The sequence below is a fragment of the Centruroides vittatus genome, unplaced genomic scaffold (assembly GCF_030686945.1).
Source record: "Centruroides vittatus isolate TY-2023 unplaced genomic scaffold, ASM3068694v2 contig_1074, whole genome shotgun sequence".
In the NCBI taxonomy this organism is placed as follows: Eukaryota; Metazoa; Arthropoda; class Arachnida; order Scorpiones; family Buthidae; genus Centruroides; species Centruroides vittatus.
Window position 1 is genome coordinate 1,120,279 of NW_027120692.1, and position 6,911 is coordinate 1,127,189.

The window sequence follows — 6,911 nt, forward strand, 5'->3', positions numbered from 1 at the left end:
CTGAGGAGATTAGGGAAAATGTTAAGATGTTGAAAATTACCTCAAAGAAAACAAAGTTTAGCAGAGTATTGAAAAGAAAGCCTTGACTAAGTCTGGCAAAGATGGCAGAACTCTTCGAGGATTTATTCGTTGAATATAAAGCATTCGAGAAACGTAGGCCTAAACTGAAAAATTCAAAAACAAATAATTTAAATGCTCTTGTTTTAACGCATAATATTTAGAATGGAATAATTGTTGTTATTCGTTGTAAAGATTATGCAGTAGAACCAGATATTAAGTTACCTCTGAAGCTAATGTTGCTAGGTTCAGATTGGAAATTCCCAGTTTAACCGAACGTATTAAATACTTTGTTTACTTTTATACAAATACTTCCATAATTCCATTCGTTCTGATTGGCTTTTAGGCTTTCATTTTCTTCAGATCATTTCTACATCAGTCTATTCAGAATATGATCTATGTGGAATATTCTCTACATGAAGATTTTCTACATTTTAAACACAATTTTAAAAGGTAACTTTATAATGTATACTATTATCATGTATATTGATTGTTATCGTTTTTTATTTGTATTTTAATCTTTTGTTACGGGCATTATTTTCGGGGAGGATATCAATTGTCTTATGACATTTCCTTTTGTATATGCAATAAACTTGGAATAAAAATTAATTAATGCGTAGTATTAAAAGTTTTTAAATTTGATTTAATGGCTTGTTCTTCTTTGTTTTTAAAAAAACGGGTATAAAGGAGATGTGGCATTTGGATACGTTACTAGTCTCTACGGCATCCTTTACCTAGAAAATATATTCTTTACAAGTTAAATTTTAGAATATACGAATAGTCTGAAGTATTTAAGTTTTATTGTAAAGTATAGATTGAATTGAATACTCTATACACATAGAATAATTTCTAAAATATTGCTATTTATTTGTCTTGTAACCCTCAGATGAGGATTGATTACAGATCCATTGAAATATAACTTATGAGTTTTCCTTACTGCTTGCCAAGTTTAATATGTGAACTGAAACAAAACTTGAGATTTCAAAGATCTGTATAACTTTAAAAATCATTAAAATTTTGCATAGAAGCTCTTTTGTTTTGGCTAATGGAATTCCTTTGAATAATTTCATTTAAAGAAAAAATATAATTTTGCTACATCTCTAGACAAGAAGGTTAAAAATAGGAGAGTCGATATTCGTTTGGACGTTCGATTGCAACTGTCTTACTAACACCTTTGTAGTGTTTCTGGTAATACAGACAATTTCAAAGTTTGTTTTTGTCCGTATTGTTTATATACAGACGGATCAAGGTCGGCGAACTTTCTGCCATAACCAAGGTAACTCTATTACAAGCATCTAGTTTCCGGTTAGATAAACATTGTACTATTACACAGATCAAAAATTATGCTGTCGAAGATACTTTAAGATATGTAATTCGAAACAACATTCAGAATGTACTCACGTTATACTAATTTCGATGTTACGATGTTGTATTTATTTAATCATAATAATGAAATCTTCCTACTACTTCCGTCTCCTCAATCGATGAATTGTTTCTGTACTCTTAGTAATGCTCAAATGTAGGCTCGTTGAAGCATACCTCTACACTGAAAGTTGCCTTTGTATATACAATTTATTTACAAGAAAATATGTATGTCAATTTACAAACGTTTAACGTGCACGAAACTAAAATCCGATTTGGGACATTCACTATCTGGGATCAGATTTCTCTTTGATGAAACCTCTGGAGAGCAAATCAGCTCTATTTATGTACAGTACATTACGTACTTACTCTGATTTCAGTACCTCACCCATACATTTTTCTTAGAGGAATAAGATACCTCTCTATATACTCAGTGGGCTTACCGGTCACTTTAAATCCTACTGCAATCAGTTTCTTACCTCTTTCCCTACTCCCAACTCTTTTCCTTTCCAATTTAAAGCCTAATCAGAATGATTTCGGTCACTGGGAAAAGCTAATCTGTTTGCCTTACCCGAGTGTGTGTGTGGTCAGTCTTCCACTTGTTTAATGTCTCTTACATCCGGAAGTCGTTTATGACAGTCAAACTTAAAATGTGGTTTTATTTCTTCCTTGTATAGACCCATTCCTCCACTTCTGGGACTATACTTTAAGACTACATTTCATCTAATTTATATTTTTCAAATTAAATAATATTTATTAACGTGTACACATCTTTAATTTAAAGGTTTCTTTGATTATAACCTAGTTGGTTGTTTGGCTGTTTCGGTCTATTCAAACAGCAATGCTGTTTATATTTTATAATATTATGCAATTTATTCATTGATCATTCCATCAGTGTAACGGCTGCGTGGACTAGCAGTTGGAAGAATTTCGTTAAAACAGCAAGATTATATTTAAATTTCTACCATTTTTTTGCACATTGGGCGTAAAAGTAACAATTAAATAAGTGACTCTTGGCCAGGGTGGACAACTGTTTTAAGTGCGCGTGCAAAAATCGCCAAATCTGTGATGCAACGTACTAGTCGGAATTTTTGAGAGCATATTATTTGGCCTCTTTTAAGCATTGAGAGAGCCTTTTCAAATAATCAAATACCCACATATTAATACACAATAAGCGATGCATAAGTAATCAAATATACACTTTAGAAACCTGATAAATTCTTTGCGAAACGAAACATGAAAAATATATATAAAAAGATGTTGGATATTAATCTTTTAAGGTGAACCCTGGGTTGCGTGTTGAAAAAAAAGCCATTGAGTGCCAAAGTTTCCCAACCCCTGCGCTAGGGTAACACAGTTCATTACAGAACTGTGGCAAATTTAATAATCACTCAACTCGTCTAAAAATGCCATGTAATACAAATTGCGATTGTGGTATCGGTGTCCCTGACACTGGATTCCATTTAAGTAACAATAACAAATTGCTTACTGTATTTGATGTACTGTTATTTATAGTCTGATTATTGTAATATATACAATTATGCGTTGGAAATATTCATTTTCACAAATAAACTAGTTTTACAAGATATAATTAGTTGTTTGTCCGTTCTTTTGTCATCTATGGTGATAAGGAAAGGAAGATAAGGAAGATGAGGAACATTACTATCTACTAATGACATGTATAAAAGAAAGTACATAATTATTTGGACTTATTACAGGTTAGACTATTCCAAGATATCCGGTTGTCCCTATTATACTCTGTTTTGCTGAACTCAAGCTGACTGCTTTCTTCTGGTGTGGACAGAACCTACTATTGAGCCTAATGAGTGGACATTAGTATTGTCCATCTATCAGACCTACACGTATTTGCTTCTTTCTCTATCAGTATTGCATAGTTTATCTAGGTTTAGTCAGCAGTATGAGTCAACGATTAACTGTAATAGGAGTGCAGATGACGGGTTCGGGATATAATATTATTCAATCTATGCAATAAATGTAATACTATGCAGTGTGCCAAAGCACACATCTCTCTATTTGAATGCTTTAGATCCTATTTTGTTTGTCCAGTGGAATTCTGATTTTTCCATGACTTTTCTGTGTTGAAACTCATCTAGTAACACTTTCTAATTACCTATACGTTCTCGATTTATGAGTTTATCGTTTAATGTTGTTTCGGAAAACGTTATTACTCTTTGTTCAGTTAACTTAATTAAAAATAAATACACAAAACAATCTGTCATGTATTTAATTCACAAATTTTGTTGCGTTTGAATCCATTTCCTCTATTTAAAATGACTTTATTTATTACAATAATCATTTATTTCACTTGTCTTTAGCAAAATTTTAGTTTATTAAATTCGCGTGTTTAGTTTACAACTGCGTAATTATTATTTCGTTTATGTAATTTTATGTATTAAGTAGTTTTCATTCTACTGTGGTCAAGTCTTACTCCTCAACAAAATTACTTTATAGAATATGCTTTAGAATTTTTAAATTATAATTTTCTATTTTTATGTTGACCTTTTAGTAATTAAACTAGTATAATCGATAGTATTCTTGAAATAGCATTATAATACAGTTTACATAAAAATCAATTTATCTCAATTATTTGACGTATTCGGTTTTGTCTTATTTGGTTTCTCCTGTTTGCTCTGCGCTAAGACAGCCTTTGGTTGTTTATTCTTTATTTGGTTATTTGGTTTTATTAGACTTAAAAGCTTGTTTTTACCACTGAGTTTTCCAACTATAAGCCTATTACTTTTCTTCGTTATTTTCCCTACGAGAGGATTGCAGTAAACAGTTTGTAAAACTGGAAGACTGCAAACTGAACAGAGTCGATAACCTGAAGAAACTATGAAACTAAATCATAAATAATAAAATCAAAAACACTCCTTTTCTTCTCTTCTATCAACATAATAACTTATGAGCCCAAAATAAGACTAAAAGCTATTTTTCTCAACAATTCTTACCATCTCTTAATACTAAAAGATTGGGACGAGATTTCGGTTTTCTAACTTTCTTTCTTGCATAAAAAGAAATTTATGTTAAGAATATTTACTAAACTAGTTGAGTTTGTGTCGAAAAAAGAAAAAAATGTTTAGACATCCGGAGATGTTGGGCTTGGCCCTCACTACATGGTCTTCCCCACTCGATTTAGCCCACGAGTAGATGCAGAGAATGATAAACTAATGCCTGAACCGACTGTAGGTTTAGTTGAGATTAAGGCTTTTAGATTAAGTTAAGATTTTTCTTTATTGTGAGATTTGATTGCGAAAGAACAAACCTCTTTTCGCTCTGAGAGTTCTACATAGTGGCGGGAGCTTACAAATTTACATTATACGCTGCGTGAAGGTTTATAATCATTGCGTTTGAAGTGTGTAATTTATAAATTTTATTGTATTTATGGATCTACGTCGAAAATACTCACAAAGAGAGTTGATTTTTGTGTTGAATAAAATGTTTAAACGTATAAACAAAAATAGGTAGGAAAGAATAGCGAGTTAGTTTCAACCTGACCTAATTTTTTGCTTTTCCAGATCTGAAAAAGAAAGAAAAAAGCAGATTCGGAACATATTACTGAAGACCGCTGTTGCAATTTTGAGTAATTGTCTGTAATGTTGACTGTAGTAAGTAATGAAATTTCGGGGAAAGGTTGCCCGTGCGGCATACTTGGGATGACAACAGCTATCCATCGGCAAACAACTAAGACAAAAGGAACACTTACGACAATGAATACAGGACTAAAGGTGAAAAGTTGGTGCCATAATAATTTAATTATTTATCCTAATTTACAAACTATTCTAATTTCTCTAAGTATTTCACTATTATTAATTTACTAATCTTTCTAAAACTTTATAACAACAAAAAATGTATGATAGATTTTACAATATAGCTACAACTGTTTGTCAATAGTGTTCTAAGTCTAAGGTAGGTTGCTGAAGAAGTAGAGTTTCTCAACTGTCTTACTTAGGATGAGAAGGAAGATGCTGCGACAGGAATAAAGTATAGGATGAAAGCGGATGATAAGACAGTAGATGCTATTAGGACAGTTGCACCACGACCAATGGGGCATTGATGAGTGTTTAAAGCAAGATGGAAGGCCAGATAGAAGAGGCCCTTTGCTGACTGCCGTTTGCAATCCCAGAATACTGTAGTGTATATTCCGCTACTGTCGTTCATCTCGTGGAAAATACTCAGCCCATGTGAAGAATATAACTACTAACTAAACAAAGACATTTGGAACGTAACAGAGGAACGGAACTTAGCCAGATGAGTTACGACTTACTGGGAAACAGATACAGAGCTATATAAACATTCGGCAATAACCAGCCTCATTTAATCTGGAGACATTAGGCCGAAGAACAAGAAACTACCTAGTTAATTCGTGCAAATAAATTTCATAGGCGTTAGATACTAGAGAAAAGGCATTTACAGAACAAGAAAAACAGGAGTTATAGAAGGGGATTAGGGTTGGGGAAAGTAACAAGAAGTAAAGTTGAACCTGTCATTCACCAATTGTTATGTCTTTGGTACCGCCGAAGGTCGAAGTTCTGAGGTTCAGACAAGAAAGAAAAGGTAACCAGAGTGGATAAGAGAAGAACGAATAGCCAGAATTATAAGGAAAGTTAGAAGAATATAAAGAATGTTTCACTTATCTCATTGGGAATTTTTATTTAAATAACACCCTTTATGTATCTGTATAAATTTGATCGTGTTTGTTAAAATTATTCATTAAGCAAATTAATTTTTATATTGAAAAAAGTTTAAACATATAACTAGTGGGTTATCTTTTAAAAGTTTAGTTTAGTTTAGGTCAAGTTATTTTATTATGGGTTGGGTTGGGTTATCTTTTGCCACAGTATGGAAATTACGAAAAATTAAAAAGACAAACCGTAGTTAATAAATCATAGTTAATAGAATCGATTTATTAAATATAGAAATGAATTTTAAAAATTACTCGTAGTAATTTGTTTCGATTAGGATAGAAAAGTTAGAATAAAATAACTCTTTACATTGGATTAAATAGCTTATGCATGAATATGGAAAAATGGTAATTAAATATTAAAAATAAATGAAATCATCAATTTTAATATCATGTTGAGATTAGACCGAAGTAAAAAAAAATAATCGAATAAAAAACGCTAATCAAATATCTTGCAAAGTGTTAATTTTCTCAGTTACTCTCCTGGGACAATCTAACCTCTATTAACATTCAGTTGCGGTATCAGAATAGCCTTTAAGTACCCTTAATAGCCTAGAAAAGTTTTCTAACTATAGACAATTTTAGTGATTCTCCGCAGATAGGTGATTATAAATGTTCATTTCCTACATCATAATTAATTCAATCAACACTAATTTCTCTTAATGTATTGCCGCTCATTTACACATGTATAACATGATTGCCGCTGAGAGAAATAGGAGTGAATAAAAGCGTTAATTTCCTTTTTTCTTTGCATGTGATAAACTCAAATTGTTTCCACTATAATTTTAAT